Source organism: Arvicanthis niloticus, chromosome 6, assembly GCF_011762505.2.
Source record: "Arvicanthis niloticus isolate mArvNil1 chromosome 6, mArvNil1.pat.X, whole genome shotgun sequence".
Classification (NCBI taxonomy): domain Eukaryota; kingdom Metazoa; phylum Chordata; class Mammalia; order Rodentia; family Muridae; genus Arvicanthis; species Arvicanthis niloticus.
The window spans coordinates 79820717-79847446 of record NC_047663.1 but is presented as its reverse complement, the minus strand read 5'-3'; the positions used below and the strand labels follow the sequence as shown (position 1 = coordinate 79847446).

The 26730-nt window shown below is 38.4% G+C and overlaps 1 pseudogene; it reads right to left on the bottom strand.

Annotated features, from left to right (window-relative positions):
• Positions 1-285: 285 nt before the first annotated feature.
• Positions 286-18393, bottom strand: LOC117710345 (protein transport protein Sec24C pseudogene; annotated as a pseudogene).
• Positions 18394-26730: the final 8337 nt, after the last annotated feature.

The window sequence follows — 26730 nt, the reverse complement described above, 5'->3', positions numbered from 1 at the left end:
ATATACAGTGAACTGAGAAACTACATTCATTACAACAGGATTAGCAGGAGGAAGGGTAGATTAAGAGGCCTGGGGCACCTTCGATCAGCAGGACATGACAGAGTGGTAGAGTATTTGAGCCCAGAAAGCAGATGTCTCCTTATAACTTGCCCTCTTCCCCTCCAAAGAAGTCAACTGAGGTCAGCTTACATGACTTATAGGACATGAAACTGTTCCAATTTCTCTGCCATCCTGCGGTTCTTCCTGGAAGCTAGCCTGGGACGCTATGCCATTTATCCACTTACTTTAGCTCAGTAGCTGCCAAATCTCCTTGTGTATATGACAAAGTCCACATAGAATGCACCCCCATCTAGGCTCTTGTCCTCCGCTAAGAAGTGCTTGAACAGCATCTAGAACTTGTCTTCCTGTTTGACCACAATAAGCTTCATGTACCGCATTCTCTGTGCCTGTAAACTATCAATGAGGCCTCAGACTTTCTTAGTGGATTATCCAGAACTGGTAGACACTCAAACCACTGGTGATATGACTGAAGGATGTCATGTTGGAAAGGCTCTGGACAAAGCCTTCTTGAATACTTGCTCCCACCCAGACAAAGAAGTTGAGTCCACTCTCCAGCAAATATATATATATATATATATATATATATATATATATATATATATATATTGCTTAAACACTCTTCAAAGGCTCGAATTGCTGGTGATTCAGCAGTACCTTGTCAGTCGTAGGAGCCAAGGGTAGAAGAGGACGTTGGTCTCAGCCACCTCCATGGAGGAAACCAGCTTTAGAACATAGTCCCGATCATCAATAGTGACCTCAGCTCCAGGCTACAGAACATCATTCTTCAACACACAGTTCAGGTAAACTGGAAGTAGCTTCATCCACTCAGGAAGAATCAACTGTCCTGCAGAAGAAGTGCTGTCACAGTTCTTTCTATAACACGCCAGGATCTGGGCACACTGAGTGATGAGAATGTCTTGGACAATCTTCACAGGGCTACTCAGAACAGCCCGGTATGCAAACTTGGCCGTGTAGTTGATGAGTGTGTCAGCCTCACAGTTTCAATACAGATCAGCCAGCTGGGTGCAGTAGTTTAGGGCCAGGTTATAGATGTGGAGATGACGACACCCTGCACAGCTGGTATAAAGCATGGTAAACTGCAGTAGGGCTCCACTCTCTTCATTGAGCTGGTCATCATGCTTGAATTCCACAGTCACTGTCTTGTCTCCATTTAGTCCAGCCAACTCCACATCAGTTGTATTGCTCATATAGAAAGCTCCAAAGAAATCTACTGCACTGATACCAGTACTTGTCCGAACCCTCATAACAGCATCAAAGCCAACCACCTTCTGTACATCCTGACACAGGTCACTCAAGAACTGTTACTGGTCATTCTCTACCTGGAAGTAGACATATCTGTAGACAGAGCCTCCAGTGAGCTGGGTAACTACAGAGAATGTGGCCACATTGACATATTGGTTAAGGAAGAAGAAGAGGTCCACACAGCAGCTTTGGGCCACACACTCTTTGGCCAGAGTCTGATAGGTCTATGTGCTCATTTTAATACTATTTGTTGCCAACATTCAGTGGCTTTTGCACATCAATTAAGATAATCAAGACAGTTCTTCAGCTGAGATTCTGTACTGGGTGATTCTAATCTGTGTCAAGTTGACATTAAATTTCAAAACTGGTTTAGAAAAAAAGGCAGTAGTATATTCTCCTCCAGCGTCTATGAACTCCTCAGCCAATATTTGGCTAGATTGATTGTACCAAGCATTATTCAAGTCCAACTAGATAGCTGTTGGTTATGGCTATTGTACCATTTGGAAATATACTGCTAGCCAGGTCATTGGTACTTAGCCTTTACAGCTGTGTAGAACTATGAATGACTTTTCTCCCTTGGCTTGCATGGCACCTTTAAATACCTTTAATCTGATCGTTGGATAATAGAAAGTGAGTGCATATACACAATAAAATTCTATTCATTTAAAAAGAAAAAAGAAATATGAAATTGGAGATAAATAGATAGACTTGAATCAAAGTTTTGATGACAATTTTTTTCTCGCTGAAGTCACCTGACCAGACCCTGTTAATGTACAGACCTTCGCTGTCTGAGCTGGCCTTCCCTAATGTATATTTGCATCTGACGTGGGACTAAGAGTGCTTCTCCTGATCTTCAGTCTGTGAAACTCTTGATAAGATGGGTTGAACATCTCAAATCTCACCTCCCATAGCCACTCAATTAAATACAAATTTGAAAAGAGAAGGCAGTTTTCTTTTCCCTACCCAAATGTTTGTGCTTCACCTAGTGAACTTTCCACATAACTGTTGCCAGACACTTGGAATAAAGTGTCTCATCACGAATAAAGATCATTAAAAATGACTAATTAGCTATGAGTTAGGACGGAGTTCAGATGAGAGTTGGATTCCTCTCTGTCCGTAAAGTGTTAGATACGTGGATTAATTAAAAAAAAAAAAAAAAAAAAAAAAAAAAAAAAATTTTTTTTTTTTTTAATGTCATTCACCCTTCAATGCAGGACTCAATTTCAAATATACATTATAAGCTACAAAAATTGCTAAGACCTCTTGGTTACCTGAGTATTAATTATTGTTGCTCTCTAGAAGATCTATCCAGTGTCTGTCTCTTCCTGGGTCAGTGCTTGTGATATATATGAAGAGTATAGTCATTTGTACTTTGGCCATAATTAAATTCTGCTGCTTCCTTCACCAATTCAAAGCCCACTATTGTATTTCCAGAAGAATGTTTCTAAGCACAAGGTCACAGAGACACTACCAATTTTTGTTTAACCTGCCTCTTCAATTGACTACTTAAACTGACAACTCTAATTGTCTACCAGTGGACACATTAGTGCATTAAAATGTCTGGTTACATTGTTATGAACCAACAGATAATCTGACTTCAATAATCAGGTCTGAATTTAGAGGCTAATTGCATCTCATCCTTTAACCTTTAAAATGAGTTGCCCTTATAATTCAACAGAGTCCTCTGCACATTTTTCTAAAAGTGAGGGCTCCAAAGGAATGAAAATAAAAAAGAACAGATTATTTTATGTGGCTGAAAAGTGACAAAGCAATGACCCCCTCCCCCCATCTTCAATTTCATAACGGTTCAGAAATCTATGCTCACATTGTGGCCTTGGCGGTTTTATAATTTGTTCATTGCCCATTGCTCTCATTTGCATGAAAAAGGAGCAGAAGGTCAATATGCTTCTTTAAAGTATCTGGATTGGGTTCAGAGGCTCTGCTTTAATGGACAGCATCTCTTTGCTCAATTTTTCCCTCCCCTCACACTCAGTTTCTGTTCATCTTGCTCTTCCCCAAAAAACAACTCAAAGGTATAGATTTGTGTTTGACTTTAGAAAAGCCTAAAATTAATTTGCAATTCTACAGTTAGAATTCAAATAATTCAAAGTAAACATTGTTTTCAAGATTTTTTGAGTGTACTATTTTTATAATCAGTAACCAGTATGTATGAATGTGTATGTAATATATTCATATATATAAACAATATATATATATATATATATATATATATAGAGAGAGAGAGAGAGAGAGAGAGACAGACAGACAGACAGACAGACAGAGACAGAGAGACACAGAGAGAGAGAGAGAAACAGAAAAACAGAGAGAGAGAGAGAGAGACAGAGCGACAGCCGTTATGTATTTCTGTTGCCTTGCTATTTACAAGAGTGTGAGGCTGAAAAGAAATAAAATAAACTAAGTGATGTAACTGTATTCTCTCTTCTCAAAAATATTATAACCTTATACTCTGGTTTAAGGAAGCAATGAAAACCTGTCCTCAGAGAGAAGTGAAATCATACATAAATATCAGATTTTAGAACTTGTTTAAAATTCTTTCTCACATCTCTACTTTACAAATGAAAAGTAACTCACATCTCTGCTTTCTAGACCTAAATCTAGATTCTGTCATTCATTCTGAGTTATTCCACACAAAGCAAAACATTCTATTGGATAATAGTGGTAGTGAAAATATAATATAAAAGATAATTCAAATATGCTGAGTCATGCATTCATCATAGGAATGCTTACTTGAATGGGCAATTTAAATTTATGATACCACCCTATCTGCCCTGCCCAGCTGGATATATGTCTCCCTTCCAGCCAACAACTAGGTCCAGGGAAGAGTGGGCGCTCCAGACCCTCTCACATACCCAGAGACAGCTTGATTCCCAGGAGCTCTGTCACAACTAGGATGAGACAACAGATGAGACTCCTCCCCCTGCTCAATATCTGGCCTGACTGGGACTCCCACAGGGCCCAAAGAAGGCAAGCCCTATCTCCTTTGCCTTGCCCTACCAGATTCACATCTTCCTTCAAGCCACAACTCATATTGGGGCAGAGCTGATGCTCCAGCCTCCCTCCCACACCCAGAGACAGCCTGACCAAAGAAGGACTAACATAACCAGGATCACAGGAAGGACAGGCTCCAGTAATTGACAGCAAGGCCAGTTAACACCAGAGATAACCAGATGGCAAGAGGCAAGCACAACAATATAAGCGACAGAAACCAATGCCACTTGGCAACATCAGAGCCCAGGTCTTCCACCACAGCAAGCCCTGGATACACTAACATACTTGAAAAGCAATCAGATCTAAAAAAATTAAAGAAACAACACCCTTCACAATAGTAAAAAAAAAAAAAAAAATACAAGATATCTTGATATAACTCTAACCAAGCAAGTGAAAGATCTCTATAACAAGAATTTCAAGTCTCTGAAGAAAAAAATCAAAGAAGACCTCAGAAGATGGAAAGATCTCCCATGCTCATGGATCAGTAGAATTAACATATTAAAAATGGCCATCCTTGGATATAAAATCAACTCAAACAAATCAGTAGCCTTCCTCTACTCAAAGGATAAACAGGCAGAGAAAGAAATCAGGGAAATGACACCCTTCACAATAGCCACAAATAAAATAAATTATCTTGGAGTGAATCTAACAAAGCAAGTGAAAAATCTGTATGACAAGAACTTCAAGTCTCTCAAGAAAGAAATTGAAGAACATCTCAGAAGATGGAAAGATCTCCCATGCTCCTGGATTGGCAAGATTAATTTAGTAAAAATGGCTATCCTGCCAAAAGCAATCTACAGATTCAATGCAATACCCATCAAAATTCCAAATCAATTCTTCATAGAGATAGAAAAAGCAATTTACAAATTCATTTGGAATAACAAAAAACCTAGGATAGCGAGAACTATTCTCAACAATAAAAGAACCTCTGGGGGAATCACCATTCCGGACCTCAAACTGTACTACAGAGCAGTAGTGATAAAAACTGCTTGGTATTGGTACAGAGACAGAAAGGACGATCAATGGAACAGAATTGAAGACCCAGAAATGAACCCGCATACCTATGGTCACTTGATATTTGACAAGGGAGCTAAATTCATCCAGTGGAAGAAGGACAGCATTTTCAACAAGTGGTGCTGGCTCAACTGGAGGTCAACATGTAGAAGAATGCAAATTAATCCATTCTTATCTCCTTGCACAAAGCTCAACTCCAAGTGGATAAAGGACCTTCACATAAAGCCAGGTACACTGAAAATATTAGAAGAGAAGTTGGGGAAGACCCTCGAATACCTAGGCACAGGGGAAAAGTTCCTGAACAGAACACCAATGGCTTATGCTCTAAGATCAAGAATCGACAAATGGGACCTCATCAAATTGCAAAGCTTCTGTAAGGCAAAGGACACTGTCAACAAGACAAAACGGCAACCAACAGATTGGGAAAAGATCATTACCAATCCTACATCTGATAGGGGGCTAATATCTAATATTTACAAAGAACTCAAGAAATTAGACGCCAAACAACAAAATAACCCCATTAAAAAATGGGGTACAGAGCTAAACAAAGAATTCTCAACTGAGGAAACTCAAATGGCCGAGAAGCACCTTAAGAAATGCTCAACATCCTTAGTCATCAGGGAAATGCAAATCAAAACAACACTGAGATACCACCTCACACCAGTCAGAATGGCTAAGATCAAAAACTCAGGTGATAGTAGATGCTGGCGAGGATGTGAAGAAAGAGGATCACTCCTGCATTGTTGGTGGGGTTGCAAGCTGGTACAACCACTTTGGAAGTCAGTCTGGCGGTTCCTCAGAAAATTGGACATAGCACTACCTGAGGACCCAGCTATACCACTTCTGGGTATATACCCAGAAAATGCCTCAACAAATAACAAAGACATATGCTCCACTATGTTCATAGCAGCCCTATTTATAATAGCCAGAAGCTGGAAAGAACCCAGATGCCCTTCAACAGAGGAATGGATACAAAAAATGTGGTACATTTACACAATGGAATATTACTCAGCTATTAAAAATAATGAATTCGAGAAATTCTTAGGTAAATGGATGGATCTAGAAAATATCATCCTGAGTGAGGTAACCCAATCACAAAAGAACACACATGGTATTTACTCACTGATAAGCGGAGATTAGCCCAAAAGTTTGAAACAACAAAGATTCAACTACCAGAAGACACGAAGTTCATGAAGAAGAAAGAACAAGTGAGGATGCCTAGGTCTTTCTTAGAAGGAGTAACTAAATAACCAAGGGAGCAAATATGGAGACACAGTGTGGGTCAGAATCATAAGGGGGGGTTGTAGGGAGACCATTGTGTCTGGGTATTCATTCCATAGGCAGTCACCAAAAATAGACGCTGATAGGGATGTCAGGATGGGAAAGCTGACAGCAGCCTGATAAGGCTGTCTCCTTAGAGGTCTCTCAGAGTCGGACATACCCAGAGACAGATACCCACAGCTATCCATTAATCTGATCAAAGTTCCCAATGGAGGAGTTAGAGAGTAAATTGAGGGAACCGTGAACCATACGGGCTGGTGGCCCTGTGAGGAGAGCAAGAATACCAACCAGCCAGAGCTCCCCAGGGTCTAAACCACCAGCCCAGGTGCACATAGGGAGAGACACATGACTCCAGCTGTATATGTAGGGGAGGATGGCCCTGTTGGGCATAGGTGGGAGACAAGATCATTGGTACCCTGAAGGCTGAGCACTGAGGGGGGGGAATCTGAGGGTGGGGAGGGAGGCTGGGGGTAGGTGGGTAACACCTTCATAGAGGCAGGAGGAGGGGGGATGGGATAAGGGGTTCCTGGGTGGTGGGGGAAATATGGTAAGGGGATAAAATTTGAAATGTAAATATTATATCCAATAAAAGAGGGGAAAAATAGAAAAGCGGTTAGAACCAACATTCTTAATAAAATGTCAGCCCTCTTTAAAAAAAAAAAAAACCTATCTTGATACTAAAATTTGTTTTGAGAATTGTATATTGCAGAATGATCAGCCTTGGTGTATCTACTCAACAAGCAAGCTGGGCAGACCTGCTCAAACCTCTGAGGTCCGTGAATTCCATCTGGAGGCAGCGAAGACACAGCATCAGAGGATTGTCAACTTGCTCTCCCCCCCCACTCCTCTTCTAATATCTCAAGCCCATAGTCAGCTTGAAGAAGCTAATGATGAGTCAGCGCCCCTATTCCCTGGGCATGGGGACTAAGGTGGTAAATGTTGGGCTGTCTCCCTAGGGAAAAGTAGTGGTTTTGTCGGAATAGAGAGGATTAGCTAAGGTTTATTGCATAGCCATAACCTATTAGTAGAAATCTGTATAATTAATATCAAGATGAAGATATAAATTCTTAAATGGCACCAATTTACTTTGTTTACAAATTTTAACGTTTTCATTGGCATGAGCTTCTTAGTGATATAAGAGTGAGATGAATATTGTTACTCTCATAGGCATTGTACCAGTATAACACACTTAGGAATACAAAGCTTAGACCCAGTCCTTCTTTAACTTTTTTAACTGATTTGAGATGGTCAGCCTGTGAGTTAAGGGACTATAGCAAATTCATGACTTGGAGTTTATTATAAGGGTGTTCTCTATGTTTTATTTAGAAATAGCTGAGTGGAGTTAACAGGCAACAGTCCAGATTACCTTACATGGATAGCTGGTTTTCAAAACATCAGAAATCCTTAGAATTGACATGACAAACATTTCAGTATTAATGTTCATTTTCATTAGAGACCTGTCTGCTCTGGACAGCTTCCTATGTTAAATTCTAAGAAGAAATTGAGCATCCTTGGAGTTACTCCAGTTGTGGTGAGACAGCCACTAGGCAAGAATTGCCACTTTCCTTCTACAGACAAATTACTGTCCAGAAAAGGACACACTTGCAGAATAGTCGACTGATTATATCTGCCTAGACAGAGTAATCAGCCCTTAATAATTCTGCAGCACTAAGGTCTGTCAGATGATCCTGGGCCAGAAGGCAGAAGAACAGATGCTCCAACGTTTTGAAGTAGAGCGAGTGTCCAGGTGTTCAGAGGTCTCTATAAATTGGCTAAGTTTTAGAAGCTATGCTTTGTGCTTCCCACAATTATAGTCAACTCAGTCATTCTGGATTTCTGATGGGGTTGAAAACTTATAGCTATTTACTTTGAGAGAAAAGATCTGAGTGTATGGTCATCAGCTGACATTCATCCTAAAGCCAAGGAAAAAGCCAGGTTCAGAGCTAAGTGTTTTAGTTAGGATAGATGACAGAGGTGCTGGTTAGTCAACAAAAGGATGGACTGGGTATTAGGACTATCTTGTACCTCACTGGTACAAATAGGCATAATTATGCTCTAATTGTATTTTGAGAGAAAAGTTTCCTTTTAACAGGAAGGGTGATTTGTAGGAGGAGCTAAGGTGGGAGGAGTACTGAGAGGAAGAAAAGGAGTAAGAAGAGGAGAAGAAGAAGGAGAGGAGAAGCTAGGTGATGAAAGAGAGATAGAGGGGGGAGACAGGGAAGCAGATGTTCATGTATCTCCACCAGTCAAAGATAGTTGATATATCTAGGTTGAGTAGTGGGTTACACCTCTGATTGAACAATACCAAACTTATAAAGCCTATGATTAACATTTCTTAAAAAAATGTATAAATGCAAAATGAAAAGGGGGCATGGGATAGGGGTTTTCTAAGGGGGGGGAATGGGGAAACAGGATGGTATCTGAAGTGTAAATGAAAGATCTAATTAAAAAAAAAATCTGGAAAAAAAATAAAAAATAAAAATGGCCATCCTACCAAAAGCAGTCCAGAGATTCAATGCAATCCCCATTAAAATTACAACTCAATTCTTCACAGAGAAAAGAGCAATTCTCAACTTCATGTCAAATAACAAAAATCCCAGAATAGTGAAAACTATTCTCAACAATAAAAGAACTTCTAAAGGAATCACCATTCTGACCCCAAGCTGTACAACAGAGCAATAGTGATAAAACAAACAAACAAACCACAATATTGGTACAAAGATGGACAGGTAGATCAATGGAATAGAATTGAAGACCAGAAATAAATCCACACACCTATGGTCATTTGATCTTTGACAAAGCAGCCAAAATCATGCAGTGGGAAAAAGACAGCATTTTCAACAAATGGTGCTGATATAACTGGCAGTCTACATGTAGAAGAATGTAAATTGATCCATTCTTTCTCCCTGTACAAAGCTCAAGTCCAAGTGGATCAAAGATCTCCACATAAAACCAGATATGCTGAATCTAATAGAAGAGAAAGTGGGAAAACACCTCGAACACATTGGCAGAGGAAAAAATTCCTGAATAGAACACCAACTCAGGCTCTAAGATCAACAATTAACCAATGGGACCTCATGAAACTGAAAATCTTCTGTAAGGCAAAGGACACTGTCAATACAATTAAATTGAGGTTCTGGTGTTTGTTAAGAATTTGTAATTATCATCAGGGAAATGCAAATCAAAATGACCCTGAGATTCTACCACACACCAGTCAGAATAGCTAAGTTCAAAAACTCAGGCAACAGCAAATTCAGGTGAGGATGTGAAGAAAGAAGAACACTCCTCCATTGCTGGTGGGATTGCAAGCTGGTACAACCACTTTGGAAATCAATCTGGTGTTTCCTCAGAAAATTAGAAATAGCTATACCTGAAGACCCGCTATACTCCTGGGTATATACCCAAAAGTTGCTCCAACATATAAAAAAGGTAAGTGTTCCACTAGGTTCATAGCAGCCTTATTTATAATAGTCAGAAACTAGAAAAAAAAAAAAAAACCAGATGTCCCTCAATAGAAGAATAGATACAGAAAATGTGGTACATTTGCACAATGGAATACTACTCAGCTATTCAAAATGATGACTTCATGAACTTTCTAGACAAATGGATGGAACCAGAAAACATCATCCTGAGTGCAGTTACTAGGACCTAAAAGTACATACATGGTATGTACTCACTGCTAAGTGCATATTAGTCCAAAAGCTCAGAATACCCACGGTACAACTCACAGATCATAGGTAGCTAAACAAGAACGTAGGCCAAAGTGTGGAGGCTTCAAACCCACTTAGAATGGGGGGTGGGGGGACAAAGTAATCACAGGAGGCAGAGTGAGGGAGAAACCTGGGTGGCAGAGGGAGGGGGAGGAAGAAAAAAGAGGGGCAGGACCAGGTATGGGAAGAGAGAAGTCCAGAGGGCCAGGAGAATGAATAGAAATAAGTAGCAGTGGAGGGTTGCGAACATGGGGAACCACCAGGGATTCGAGAGGCTCCCAGGACCCAATGGATATGACATTACCCGAAATACCCAACAGTAGGAAAATAGAACCTGAAGAGACCACCTCCAGTAGATAGACATAGCTCCCAGTGGAGGGATGGGGCCACCCACCCATATAAAAAGTTTTAACCCAGAGTTGTACCTGACTAAAGAAAATGCAGGGACAAAAATGGAGCAGAGGCTGAAGGAAAGGCTGTCCAGAGACTGCCCCACCATGCTATCAATTCCATCCCAGACACCAAACCCCAACACTATTGCTGGTGTTAAGAAGTGATTGTATACAAGAGCCTGGTATGCCTACCCTCTGACATGCTCTGCCAGCATCTGACTAAGACACATGCAGATACTCACAGCCAGCTATAAGACTGAGCCAAAGGCCCCCAATGGAAGAGTTAGGGAAAGGGCTGAAGGAGCGGAAGGGATTTGCAACCCCATAAGAAGTTTATTTGGTATCAATAAACCAAACAACTCAGAGCTCCCAGGGACTAAACCACCAATCCAAAGAGAATGCATGGCCCTGTCCATTGCTTCCACTGCATATGTAGCAGAAAAGGCACTTGGTCCTGTGGAAGCTTGATGCCCCCAGAGAAGGGGGATGCAAGAGGGGTGGGTGAGGGAATGCTCTTGTAGAGGCAAAGGGGATGTGGGTGGGATTTGGGTTGGGGTGGGGTTCATGAAAGGGAGATGGGGTAGAGGTATAATGTTTGAAATGTAAATAAATAAAATGATAAATAAATATAAAATAAATTTAAGAAAACATTTCTATAGAAAGAGAAAAATCTTTTTTTTCCAATCAAAAACATTCTATCAAAAGGCTAGGAATCACTCAGGTGATACAGCAAATTAATTTTAAAAAATGCCATTTAATAGGTATAATTTCTCTGAGGCAAAATAAAAGTTCCAAAATTTAGCCATACTAGTGTAAAACTTAGAGGTAGTAATCTGTGTCAATACAAAGAAGTTAGATCCCATGTTTAGTTAGATCCTAGGCCTTTGATAACAGCCTAGCAAAAATAAAATTCTAGAAAACTCTTCCATGGGTGATTAAGAAGCTATTGGGATACAAAGAAAACATTTAAATTATTGACTATTTTAATTGCCAGTAGGTATAATAATAGTATCCAGTTGACTTCCAGAAGAGGGGATTGCTGTTTGGGATTTCCTCTCAGTGAGCAGACACTGCTAGCTTCGTTTGTTTCATACAGTTACTGGGAAGAGCCAGATATGTGATCTCCAAATTTGCCTTTTAACTGTACTTCAAGGATCATCACAGGAATTCTACAGATCCCACTTTGAGAAAGCTGGAATGGTGAGGATTATCCATCCAAGAGGTTCAGGGTAGATTGGGTAAATTCACTCATAACACCAGTGAGTTCCTCAAAAACCCTCAATTAAAAACATTGGCTAGGGTTTACTTGGAAGCTTAAAATAGTACAGTATTAAGGGGTCAATTCTGGGAATAAAATCTAGGCTCTAGCATAATAATAACAACTAGTTGTCATGGTGACCAGAATTGTGATCCAAGTGCCTCACATAAAGAGTAAATTTTATTAAAAATTACTATTATAACATCAATAGGAAATGTGCTAGCTTCATAAATAGCCATGATTCGCGGGCAAGTTCACTCAATAGAAGCAGAAATAAAGAAGAAAGAAAATACCTTTAAATCCACCGGATCTCAGAGCCTGAATTTTTCTAAAATTCTCTATGAATACAATGAGATGCCTGACTGGCACGCCTGTGACTTTAATCATTCATTTGCCTCCTTTCAATATGGCACCACTTTGATTAGAATATTTAAATTCTGAGAGTTATTGTAATTTGAAAAAAAACATATTAAGGAAAGCTGGCGGCAAGAAAGAGAAGGGTAAAATTCATTACTAGGATATGGGACATTTCTTGATGATTATTCTGTCTCCTTTTCTTTTATTAGAATGAAAACTTTCTTCCCACCTGAAAATCTTTAAATCATATTTGTGACACCTTAGTATTCTTGGACTATCCCTCTCTTCTGTATAAGGTCCAATGATTATAAATCAAAAGTATCAGATAGAGTCATCCTCCAAGACAATAATTTCCTGGATAACTAACCCTGTATATCTTAAGATGTCTTAGAATATGTAAGAATTTCCTCCTTCTCTATTCAGACCTGCTTCAACAGAAGTGTAGGAAAGTCTTTCATACCACGGGTGATTAAGAAACCCTTGGAATGTGAAGGAAAGATTTAAATAATACAATCTGTGCAATGCTGGAACGTTGTCAGATAACTCACCAATCACTCACATTTGTATCCTCTCTTCTGTGTCTATGAGATCCAGTAATAGTCACAAGAGCAAGTTATCAATTTAAAAAAATAATCTGAGACATAATTTATATCAGGATCTTTACGGATAATTAATAAGAGAATTTATTTATCTTACTATTTGAGATGTTTTGCACAGTTTTCTTCTTGTCACAAACATACTACCAAAATTAGAAGAGAGATTACACATCACAAGTACTATCAATGAAGTACTCATGTTACATCATTGCAACCCAAGGACATGAGTTCACCATTAAGTATTTTGAATACGTTAATGGTACTGTTTCCAAGAATGCAGGCAACACTGGTTGAGTAATTATAATCAGGATTGCTAAAGGAGACATGACAAGCAGTGGTCCCACACAACTCAGTTTGTGGCATCATTATAAGTTAATGTCTATGAGGGTTACTCTTCACTAGATTACTGACTTTGGAAATTCTGCTGTACAGAGGCAGGTCTCTGACAGTCATATATAAACCCTTGCTGTGAGGTTATTTGCAATGAACATACCAGCTTGTGCCATGACACAAATGCACATGCATTCTTCGTAAGGTAGAAGGATGGGCAAAAGATGCATGACAGCAAAGGATAAGGCAAAGATCGGCATGGACAAGAGTCTTCAAATGTACATCTTGGGAAAAAATGTCCATTTATGGGTTAGGGAGATAGATTAGTCACAAAAGCGCTTGCCTCATAACAATGATTACCTGAATGAGTTCTGTACCTCATTAAAACCTGGGATCCTCAACCCATGTAGGAATCATAGTTCTGAGGAGACAAGTTCAGGAGGCTCTCTGAGGCTTACTGACCAACTATTCCAGACCAGTTCATAAGCTCCAGGTGTAGTGAATAGATTCTCTTAAAAATTAATGTGGAAAGCGATTAAGAAAGCAAGCCAATATCAAGCTCTGTCCTCTAAACACTGGTGTACACAGGTGCACATGTAGATACATGCGCACATGACACACACACATGGTGAGTGATACTTATATGACACATTGAAATGAAATGTTTTCTCCCTCACCCCTACTGTAGAAGACATATCCAGTACCCCAAAATGACTTCCAAAGTTGCCTGGGGAAAGTCTCAAGCCAGTGAGGGCCAGGACCCTCAAAAAAAAAAAAAAAAAAAAACCTCTTCACACAGAAACTTGCTGCTGCTTGTGCAAGCTGTGGATGCAAAACAAACACAAAGTAAAAGGGAAGCTGGGATTGGGTGGGCTGTGTGCTCAGATAGATATGACATCCCCTCAGGGGACTTAACATGTATATTATATACAAATATAACAAGGATGGGCCCAGCTAATCTTCATAGGTGATCTCAACAGGAGTCTTGTGATCGTGCCTTGTTCTGAAATTAGAAACCTGTAGTTAGATCCTTTTTCATGTGTCACCCTCTTATTAAAAGACAGCTGTTATGCAAACATCTCACTTTAGAACATTCTCAGTCTCCTGTGTATAGGAGGCCATGCCATTCCCTTAGCTTTGAGGCCTCGTAGATAAGGCATTGTTCACATCCAGAATGCACAGTCACACTTGGTAGGTTCATTCCATACAATTCTCAGATCAGGTTCTGATTGACGCACTAAGTGAGCTTGAAGAAATTTCTAAACTGGTCTATGCTTCTATGTCTGTCAAATGGAGAGGAATAACTCATTTATGATGATTGAAGACGTGATGGAAATGAGTAACAACATCTCTTCGAATGTGTGTGCATTTGTGCATGTGCATGCTTGTGTGCACATGTATTCACATGTGTGCATGCGTGTATGTGTGTGCATGCATGTGTGTGTGTGTGTGTGTGTGTGTGTGTGTGTGTGTGTGTGTGTGTGTGCTCGTGAGCATAAAGCTCACCAACAGCTAGCCTTTATATTATCATTTTTAGGAGCAATTAAAGAAAAGATAAGAAATGTCCTTAGGCATAATTATCATAAAATAAACTCACATTAAGAGCTGTTTAATCTCCTGAGAACTCCAGGAGATAGCTTTATTATTCTCCTTTAAAGATCAAAAAAATGACAGCACAGAGAAGTCTAATTATTACAGAAAGTTGCACAGCTTACAAACAATAGAGAATGAATCGTATTTGATTGCTTATTTTATAACTGTCTAGCCTGAAAGATCTTCTAGGTCACAGCATAAATGTGTTCTCTTCCTAGACAGATGAAAAATAGTAGTGTATTTTCAGCACCACTTTAGAAGAACCGCTCATTCCTAAATCTGTCAAACACTCCTTTATGTCCATGAATATTTTCTGACTGGTGATTTCAGTATTTCCTCCCCCTAACTATTTTCTGCACTCATTTCATTCAAAACACACATAAAATCTTCTTGGGTCCAATGTTTTCAGATTTAAACAGAAGTCAATTTTCCCTTTTGACTTCGCAGAGTTACCCTCTGTACCTAGTCTCTCACTAATGACTCTAAGGGGCATCATCTTTTGGTTGATGTACGACTGCTGGAATCATACTCAGTATTACAGGGTAACTAATTGAGTCTGGTTTACATTACTTTCAGTCATCTCTCCCATCAAGTAGCATTGTATGTAGTTGAAAAGAACACTCTGGCAATGTTTGGTCAGTAACAGAGGTCCATCTCTGTTACTATTCATTCCTCTATCTTCAATGCTCTTCACCTATCTTAGTCCTATCGAAGGGATGATTCCATGAAAATGCTAGAACGTAACCTTTGTATAGGAAGTCACTTTCATAGGACGTGATGATCAAAACTAGTAAATATTAGGGGAAAAGTAAATTGCAAAGGAACAATGCTTTCAAAGGAGGACCTTTGCTCACTGGTATCTCAAAATCTGGACAGCTGATCAAACAGGGTCAGGGAACGCTGACTTACACAGAGTAGAAGTTGCACATAGAGACTTGAAGAGCCTGGAGCACCCTTACACTCTGATTCTCCGAGGAAAGAAAAAGAGGTTAACTTTCCCTGACACCGGTGAGCACAATATCCTTGAAGACAGAAAAGAAACAACAAAACACAGGCAAAATATCCATCCCTAGGATCCATGAAATTGGATTGAGATGTGAGAACCATTTCCAACCAAAAGGTTTGGCTTTTGTGTATCTACATGAATCACCTCCTTGTCATAAGTGTACAACATACTATTTCATCACATAAAGATACATGAGTCTGGGCGAGAACAACATTCACATTCAAGGCATGCTTTTGCTTAACAAAATTGAGATCTTGGCATGGCACTATTGTTTTGCATGGAGCAGACATAATAAACGTAAAACATTTGACCTTGTGACATCATTAATTTTTCTACTTTGCACAAATAATTACTATAAATTAAATTGACATCCAGGGGAAAAATAGTTATCTGTTCAATGTTAAATTGTATTACATCTTTATTCAGAAAGGCTGAAGTCTAAATTAATTTTCCCATCACCAAATGAAAACCAGTTATTGTTTTCTGAAAATAAACTAAATAGACCTTCATGATAGAAAACTTTCTGGATTATAAGCCTCAGCACATCCACATTATTTTCAAAGAAATATAAAATTAGTTTACTAACTATCAGGTTTAAGGCTTATTTTCTGGATCCTTAGTTTTGGCTAACCCTCCCATGTTCATTTCAAAATCCAACTTGAAAAACACTGAGAGAGTTCAATATGGTTAGACAGCATTGCTCTCAGATGAGATGAAAGGAGGTGAAAATTGCACTAAGAAACATGAGATTCCTTGCTATAGTCAAAGAGGCCAGAGAAGTCTCCAAAACAACACAGGCTACTGCCCTCAGTTACGTATCATATCTATGTGGTACAATCCTATCACTGAAGAACCACATACTCTAGCTTCTGGACGTATAGAAAATAGTGAAGGCAACTGGAAAATTCTGGATGGGTTTCATATTGTCAAAGGGAGCTATGCAGGTTGGTAGGAGAGAAAAGACTTCCATGACCATCCCCAGAGCTAGATGCTGCATAATGCAATACTTACCTGCCAGGTATGATGCTCTCACTGATACAGTGATGATGTGACTGCTACAGGGAAACTTCTGATGGAAACTAAGGATTTCTCAGAAAGAGAGAATTTCATGCTTCCTACTGTAATCCTAGTTAAAAAAATAGATAAGGAGGTCATAAACCATAGTGTAAAAAAAAAAGCTATTATTATTTTGTTAAAGGATCAAGTTGTCAAATTTCCTTCTAAACACTTGTTTATATCCATAGACCAGGGCTGCTCTCAACCTCGGTCAGAGACACTTCTTCTTGCAATGTGAAGCAACCAATGCAGAGGTATACCTGGTTGAGGTTCAGAGAATGAGAGACTGCATGTTCAGCCTAAACAGGACATCTGTATTACCCTACCACCAATACCACCAAGATTTAGGGAACATTGATGGAAAGATGAGACAATGATGTAACAGCTGGAGGGTGGAGAGGAGAGATGTGAGGTGCTGTCTGCTGAACACGACATAGCTATAAAAATCAGTAACTTACTGCAGTCATGGGTGTGACCACAGAGAAAGAGACCAGACCAGCCAGAATCTCAGCTTAAGTAGGAAAGATCCCCCTGCCCCATCAACTGTTAACCATTGATGGTTCCTAGGGGAGAAAAAAAATATTCTTTTCTGAGGATGTGGCTATCCATAGGTTTCTCCTGCTCCAGTGGATGGCCCCACACTCCCAGATATACAGGTAGCAGTGACTAGACTTAATAAGTTATCAAAAAGTAAATGAAACTGGAGCTGGGATCACATTCAGAAATATGGAAAGGTTATTACAGGGAAGGATCATATATTTCATGATATATGTGTATAAAATTCTCAAAAATAAAAAAGAAACGTGTAGAATTAGCTTGATATTTAAAGACACGGAAGGAATCCCCAGTGAAAGACATTTTACATTTCTGGGGAGTGATACCAATGCTGATGAGGAAAAAATATGGGACAATTGCTTTTCAGTGTCTTGCAGTGTTCTTGCCACTTGAACACTGTGCATGCATCCTTGACTATTTGCACTTCAACCTAGAACTGACCTTAATACTTGCCTGTAATTTAAACAGTATAAAAGCAAAGGAGGAGGAGGAGGGATGGGATAGGGGATTAATGGGAGGGGGGATATGGTAAGGGGATAACATCTAAAATGTAAATAAATAAAATATCGAATAAAAAAGAAAATATTTCTTCAAAGAAATTACATTTTTCACTTAGTAGCTAGAAAGTCAGAAATTCACTTTAACCTGGGAGGAATATCATCCTGATAGATGATTAACATTGACGTGCAAGGCCTCTTTCATGTTGGATTTCCAACTTTTTAAAATATAGTTAGCTAGTTACTTACTTAGTTAGTTAGCTAGCTAGCTAGTTAATCTGTGTGTACACATGCACACATTTGGAAGTCAGAGAATAACACACAGAGGTAAGTAAATCTTCACATCACTTGGATCCCAAGGACCCAGCTTGTGTTGCCTTGTGCTTAGTGGCAAGCTACTTTACCTTTGGCGCCATCTTGACATCTCATAATGTTTGTTTGTTTGTTCTAATAAACCATCTACCCTGTATTTAACTGAGAAAGATAATGAGTTTAAAAGAAACCTACAGAGGCATTCTTGTGTGTGTGTAATCAAGAAAATTTTCAAACTGGAATCGGTCGGAATGGAGTTTTGCTCCTTCGATTTGAAAATATAATTTACTTTCTTTTTCCCTGTGGCATATATTATCTGTGTAACTTAGACAATTAATCTCTTACAACTAGTCCATAAACTAGTGATGGAAACCGTATACTTTTCTTATTCCCTGTGGCCATTTTACACTGTAAGTCTATGATGAAGAAGACGACAGCAAAGGAAATTAAAAGAAACAACCAGGGGCAGTCTTACCCTGGGATTTCACAAACCAACGTGTTTAAAAAAAAAACCATCTTGAACCCTGGTGATGTTACTTTCCCATTTGTTGGGTGTTTTTATTTAATTATACAAAGAATAATCTGAGAATCGAGTAGTTGTTTCAATTTGTCTGAGAGAGAAAACTGGAGAATTACCCTTCAGAATACTTAATTAAACATTTCTATCAATTACACTGAATAAATATGCAGTCCCAACTATTGCTGGTTCGTTTGGCATTTAAAGAGATGGCGTATATTAAACCCACAGTTTGCCTGTGCACTGCATTAGACTCAGTTAGCAAACAGAGCAATTGTTTCTCCTAAGCAAATTGTTCCTTTTAATTAAAGCATTTGCTCTTCTCTTAGCACTTTACAATGTGTGATACAAGATAAACATAAAATACTTCCTGTATATTTCCCCTCAGCTTTCTCCAGCCTGATAGAGCTTTCTGACGAAAGGGTCCTTGGATTCCTTGCACAAGTCCTTTTGCTACTATCAGCATCGTCACTGACTTCCCTCGAACAGCTCCAAACTGGGCTCCTGGGCTCGATTTCTACATTCTTCAGTACCCTGGTATGCCTTTTAGTTCACAAAGATTAACTAAGGCTCTTTAACTCCCTTCCCATTCCCTTAAAATAAGCAAAGCATCTTACTGTTGCACACAGGCTGCTCACCACCTGCTTACTGCTTGGAACCAATGCTCAGCACTGTAGCTATGCTAACCCACTCTTTCCTCTGTTTTAAAGTTCCCTGGATGAGTTCCTTTTTAATCCATCCCTCCTGAGCTAACTAACACTTTGCTGTCAGCACTGAGCACCTATCTTCAACATTGTGGCTTCTGAGCTCTGGAAGGCTGTCTCTTACCTATTGGCCTGCCTCTGAAAGACCAGGCATGTTCATCAAATTTCTGTTACTGTAATAGAGAACTGGGCATAACCAATTTAATAATGAGAAAGATCTATTTTGGTTCACAATTTCAGACATCCATTCATGCTCCATTGGATGGTCCTGTAGCAAGGCACCACACCACAGTAGAAATGCATGGACAAGCCCTGTGTGCCTTTTTTGACAGCCTGGAAGCAAAGAAAAAGGACTCATTTTCTACCTCCATTTGTCTGTAATGAACTCTGTTCATTACAATCAAGACACGTAAATGAGAAGGAAGAAACTGAAATTCTAACAAATGGATAGTCAGATCGATGAACTTCTGTACAAATGCCCAGTTCACTAACTAAATGAGTAAAAGAAACTAAGAAAGTTCAGTTCATTTGTAATTCTTGCTTTCCTTTCTCTCTTTTTATTACTTTCTTACAGTCATTTCAATAGTTAACCTTTTTAAACCTTGTGTCCACACACACACTATTTAGTAGTGTGTGAGTATGTATGCATGAACGTGTATGTGGAGGCCAGTGGACAATCTTGTGTGTCATCCTCAGAAACACCATCCATCTGCTTTGAGATGGGGCTTCTCATTGGCTAGGAGCCATCAAATAGTGTAGACTAGCTCGCTCATGAGCCTCTTACATCCTCCTGCCTCTACCTCCCAAGCAATGGGATTACAAAAACATGTCAGCACACCCACCATTTTTATGCGGATTCTGAGGGTTGAGTTTCAGGTCTTCATGTTTACAAGGCAAGCACTTTACTGACTGCTCCATTCTACTAGCCACGTTAGCTAGTAATTTATTTTTAAAAAAACAAATGCTTACAGGTCTAAGAAATAAAATCTGATGGATCATAACAAAATAAACATACTTTGAGTTAGCTTACAGTTCCAGTTCCAGATAATCAAGAAAAGCTAGACTCCTGCTGGCAGTCTGATAATTTAGCCACTCCACCCAAATCTGCTAGTGTAGCTAGACCCGACACCCAAACCAGAAGAGTAGAAAAGAACTAACTGCCAATCTTGCTTAATGACCTACTGACATGGCAAAGTCATGTACCTAGTAAGCTTTAAAATAAATAAGATGTATGATACAGAGATGATCCCATACATGAGGTCTGTGGAGAAATGTAAAAACACAAAGGAGAAAGGAGAGAAACAACACCCAAATTACGTATAAAATTATTCCATCCTGATTACTCATTCAGTGAAGGAGGGGAAGAACGGACCTGAGGTGGTGGAAATGGCTCTCTACACTCAATCAGCATCACTGCAATTCTGGGATGACACTCAACCTTACCAACTTGTATGATAAACTACCTTTCCCTTTTCTATTCTGAATCACAGTGCTGTTTTTTCGTTTGTTTGTTTGTTTGGTTGGTTGGTTGGTTGGTTCATCGGCTGTTTGTTTGTTTGTTTGTTTGTTTGACGTGAGGACCTATGTTCTTCACACAGTATTCTAGAAATCACAGGGTTCTCAACTAATTCATTAAATATATTCAGATAACATGCAAACTGTTTGAGTAGGAGCCCTATTCTTTCATATAAGCTGATTTAATTTGAAACTAAGGACAAATTTCCAAGGAAGAAAAAGATGACATCTAGCATTCATGGAAACTAGCTGAACAATAGCAAAGCTTGAGTTTTAATAAGTATACTCATAACTCTAAATAGAAATTAGACACTTTTTATGAATATCTTCTCAGGTACTTTAAATTGAACACCTTTAAATTTTAATTCATCCCTTTTTTCCTGACAACAGCTTATAAATTTTGTTTAATCTTCAACCTCCAGAATAAAAACAGAAGACTGTTAAAAAAACAACAAGAACAAAAACAAAAACCTTGCAGCACAATCACAATGGCCAAACTTGCATCACTGCAAGAAAATTTTAGCAAATATCCTAATAAATACTACTTATTTTGTGGCAGTGCTGCCAAGAGTGGAAGGAAAGAACATATCCAAATTCCCACTGTGCAAAGAAAATGTTCAATTGGAGAACAAAGAGTCCCACACAAGCCATGCTCAACACAGTGTGCAAATACAAGTGAACTACAAGGACTAATTATTCCTAATGAAACAGAGTTTATACATGACAGCAGACATTGTAATGCTTGTCCTAGTAAGACCTGGAACTCTATGCAAACTCCTCTCAATGAGTGTAAGTTTTCCACTGCTTTGACCAATAGACCACTTCAAATACAACTGTTGTTCATGCTCCCAAAACTGTCTAAAGGACCATAATCACCACCTTAACAACTTGCATAGTTACTGCAGAAACAATGAGATTTTATGTCAAGTCCTGTGATTTCAAGAATACATGCCATAGGTAAACACCAGTCAACGTTAGTCAACACTTCCAATGGAGTCCTGCTTTTAGTCAATGCCAACAAGATGTCACCATAAGAAATTACCTAGATCAGATTAGCCTGTGGACAAGCCTGTGAGGGATTGTCTTGATTGTTAATGACACAGCCCATTGTGGTCAGCACCATTCCTTAAGCAGAACATACTATAGAATGTGATTGGCACCATTCCCTAGACAGGGTGCTAGATCAGAATGAAGAAAGATAGCTGGAAAAATGTAAACAAGATGGCATACTTTTGTCTCTTAGCTCTAAACTATAGACATGATGTTACTAATTGCTTGAGTTCTTTCCTTGACTTTCCTCAGATGATAGACTGAGCCAACATGAGCCAAATAAACCATTTCCCCACACTGCAAGTGAAACAAAAATGAAAGCACAACAGGAAGCAGAGAGAAAATTTAGGAGCAGGGAAGAAGGATGTCAGGGAAGCCAGGCTTTTGAAATTTATACCTGGTCTGATTTTGGACACAACAATGATAAACTAACACACCATCTAGTCTCTTCTAAACACCTATAATAAAATGAAACAAGAAAGAGAAAAGGTGACAAAATATTGAATGTATTAATCCTATTTGAAATGGTCCAGAGCAGTCTTTCCAAGCCATGCAAAGTTATCAAAAAGATAGCCTTTTCCTTATAAAAGTATCAAGAAGACTGCAAAAGATGCTAGCCTTGTAGATCCAAATTTTAGAAGTGGAATCCTATTTTAAGATGACAACGATTTAAGACAATGCTCAAAATATTCACTCATCTATATAATTCTTTCATCTATATAAAATATTACCTAAGAACATTAAGATAATGCTCAAACCTTCTCTGCTTAGTAGAAATTCCTCTAAGACAGATTAGGCTGTTTCCAAGACCAGCTTAATGAAAAACCTAAAATAGAGTTGTTTTGGCATATGAATATGGTGTTTGAATGTTGATTTATCCATTAATACATGAGATATTTTAAAACTTTGTAAAGAACTATATCAATTTTTGGCAAAAAGGGAGCATAGAAAGGGAAGATAGAAAATAAAGAGACTATTCTAGAAACAAACTTCAAGGTATATAGGCCAGGCCAACAGTGTTACTTAGTTACAAAATTGTTTATGTTTTAAAAAATGAAATTTAAAATCCGAGCTTTATTTATGATACAACCAATTAAATTTCAGAATTTTTCTAATACTACATGATTCATATATACTCCTCAGTTTACATATATTGTGCTTTAATTAAGACAAAGCATTTGTGCACATTTATGATGGTATTTCAATGATCTATACAATGTGTAATGGTAACATGCAAAGCCCTCAAGCACACATGCTTCTTCACACAAGAGTATTCACACTGCTCTCTACTACTATTTTGGAGTAAAATTATATTAATTGCTATCAAGCATAGTATCACACTGTACTATGTAACATTAGAACATTATATATAACAAGTTATTATACATATTGATATTATATAAATAATATATACAACATTATATTTATCACATATGTAACATAAGAAATTTATTGTGCACACTGAGGCTCAGGGAACATCTCAGAAGAGGGAGCATAAAGAATGTAAGAGCTAAAAGATGGGAAAGAGTGCTATGAAATGTTTTCTCCTGGGCATGTCATGGCTGTTGTGCCCATAAATTGATAATTACAGTAGCTACCTTCAGAAGACTTTATAGGACTCAGCCCATCAATAGTTCATTTGGGAAGGGGCACTTCTAAGGTCCCACTCTTTTTTTAGAAGCTATTGGTGTTAATGGCTGCTAAGAGTCTTATTTCTTAACCATATAGCCACCAGGCAGTGGTGGCGAATGCCTTTAATCCCACCTCTTGGGAGGCAGAGGCAGATGGATTTCTGAGTTCAAGGCCAGCCTGGTCTACAGAGTGAGTTCCAGGATAGCCAGAACTATATAGAGAAACCCTGTCTCGAAAAAAAAAAAAAAAAAAACCAAAAACAAACAAACAAACAAACAAAAAAATGTATATAGCCATTAATATATTGCCCTCACTTAGGTAAGTAATCCCAACCCAGGCACATGTAGAAAACTGTGATTTAATGTAGTAGACAACAGGAAACAAATGAGATGAAAAAGAGGAGATTCAGCTGCAAGGAGAGGGGTTAATTGAGGGTAATGAATGGAACTTTCATTAAAGAGCATTATATATTTGTAAAAAAAAAATTGTAAAAGAATAATTTTAATCCATAAACCATAATTATCATAAAAAAGAAATTGCTATTCAGAGGCACATATGTACCATGAACAAGTGCCCCTCTCTGCCTCCTCTCCTCCTCTGTACTCATCTTCTTTTTATTCCTATTACAGAATCTTGCCTCTGCACACCAGGGAGACAGAGCATTGCTTCAGAGCCCCATAATTCTTCACATATAGAATAGAATCACAGGAAATAAACTCAGAGAGCTTTGTCTACCCTTGGAGATGACTTAATAAATGATCCTGGACTGATATTTTCATGATAACCCTGCTGGGACTGAGTCTCAGAAGAGGGTAAATAAATCATCTTGCAAGAAATATTAATATAAATGACACAAAATATGTCTGTGATTTGTAAGTATAGATGCAAAGCTCTTTGATAAGTCTCACAATGAGTGAAATGGTGCAGGTCTTCACTCTTTGAAATAGTAAGGTTAACAAATGCTTCAATGCATAGTATAAAGAAGGTATGATATTAGGTGACTTCTTGGGGTAGGATTTTAAAGCTTATGAAGTTTCTGCTTTCATTGAGAGGTATCAGGGGTCATTAAAAGGTTCTCTGCACATGTTCCAGTTGACAGCTTCAGCTGAGGCAGCCTTCCAGCCATCCTGCCAGATCTGCCAGTGAAGTCAACTTGAACACATAAAGAACAGTGTCCTGTGAGCTGAATATGATGAGGTAACTATTCATCTACATGAAAAGTTGCCAAGCCATCTTCTTCCTGAATCTTTCCTTAATTATTTTTTAAGTTAGCCTGCAAAGTAATAGGTTTCAATACAGTGTCTTCAAATATATACACCATTATATATAATGGCATCTTCTTCGTTGTTCTTCTACACTAACTGTGCCCACCCTACTACCATGCTTGGTCACTGAGTCCCAAACAGTACCCACCTTCTGCATTCATGTCACACACATCCCTCTATTCACTATTTTTCTGCTCTTTCCTCTCTCCCTATAAAGCCCTCCCTCCTCTCTCACAATCTCCAATAGTATCATGAACTTCCACTATGGATCTTTCTGCATAGGACTGCTTTGGGTATATTTGGTCTCTGGAACTTCCATATGAGTTTCAGGATTATTTTTTCTAGCTCTGTGAAGACTGAAATTTTGATGAAGATTGAAAGTGACTCATTAGATTTCTTTTGGTAGGACAGCCATGCTTTAACGATGTTAATTCAGCAAATCAAGAGCATAGGAGCCCTTTTTATCTTCCAGTGTCTCCTGTAATTTCCTCTTTCAGGGCCTTAAAGATTTCACTCTGGATCTCTTTCACCATTTACATCCAGATATGTACCTGGATATTTTTCTTCCTTAAAGACATTCAGAAAGTGTTTTCCTTTTTCTTTCTCATCATTATTGATATATAGAAAAGCTACTGATTCTCATATATATATTTGTACACTGCTACTCTCCTAAAAATGGTGGTCTTATCTAAAAATTTTCTTGTTGAATGTGAAGATATATAGGTACAGGAACATGTTTTCATTTCAAATAGTAATAATTTAGTTTCAGCATTTTCTATTTGGATCGTTTTCTTTCCTTTCCTTCTTTCTTTCCTTCTCTTGACTCTTCTCTTAGCTAAGAATCTGAAGACTTCATTAAAATAAAAATAAATCCAGGAAAGTATTTTTACTTTTTTCCTAATTCAGTATGACACTAACTCTATGTGTGCTGTAAACAACCTTTATTATATCAAGATCAGTTCTTTATGTTCATAATGTGTTAGGGATTTTTCTCATGAATGGATGTTGAACTTTGCCAGAGTTCTTTTCTGCATCTTTTGAAAGGATCACATTACTTTGGTACTTCCATCTATCTATGTGTCAGATCACATGCATTGTTGTATATATGCTTCAGCACCCTCCCATTCCAGGCATGAGGCCAATTTCACCATGGTGTGTGGTCTTCATAAAGTGCTCTTGAATTCTGATGGCCTTTATGGTATTAAGAACATCTGTATTTATGCTCATTTGAGAAGTCAGGCAATAAACAATAAAAGCTTACTTTTATTGTTCATTCTTTGTTGCTTTCAGCATAACACTGATTTCATACAATTATCTTGGTAGTGTTTCGTCCCTTTCTATGTCTGAAATTTTGGGAGTACTGCTGAAAACTCTTCTTTAAATATTTGGTAGAATTTGATATATGTTTAGTATATTGAATGTTGTTACTTTGACTTGAATTTCTGACATTATGATTCTAATGTGCCATGAACCACTTTCTTCTGTAGGCATGGTCATTAGAGTTTATACATGGTTCTTATGTTTGGGTTTGTTACTGTTGACTTAGGAAAGTTCCAGATTTAATTTCACTGAATAAATTCCCTCTTCCTTTCACTTTCATCTCAGCTCCTTTTATCCAGTGGATTCTTACATTTGGTCTGTTGAGCATATCTCCTAAGCTCTAAGTTGCTGTGGTCATGCATTTTCATTTTTTAATGATGTTTGAACCTAGTTCTTACATATCCCTGTCTTCCAGTTCTTATATTTGTTCCTTTGCTT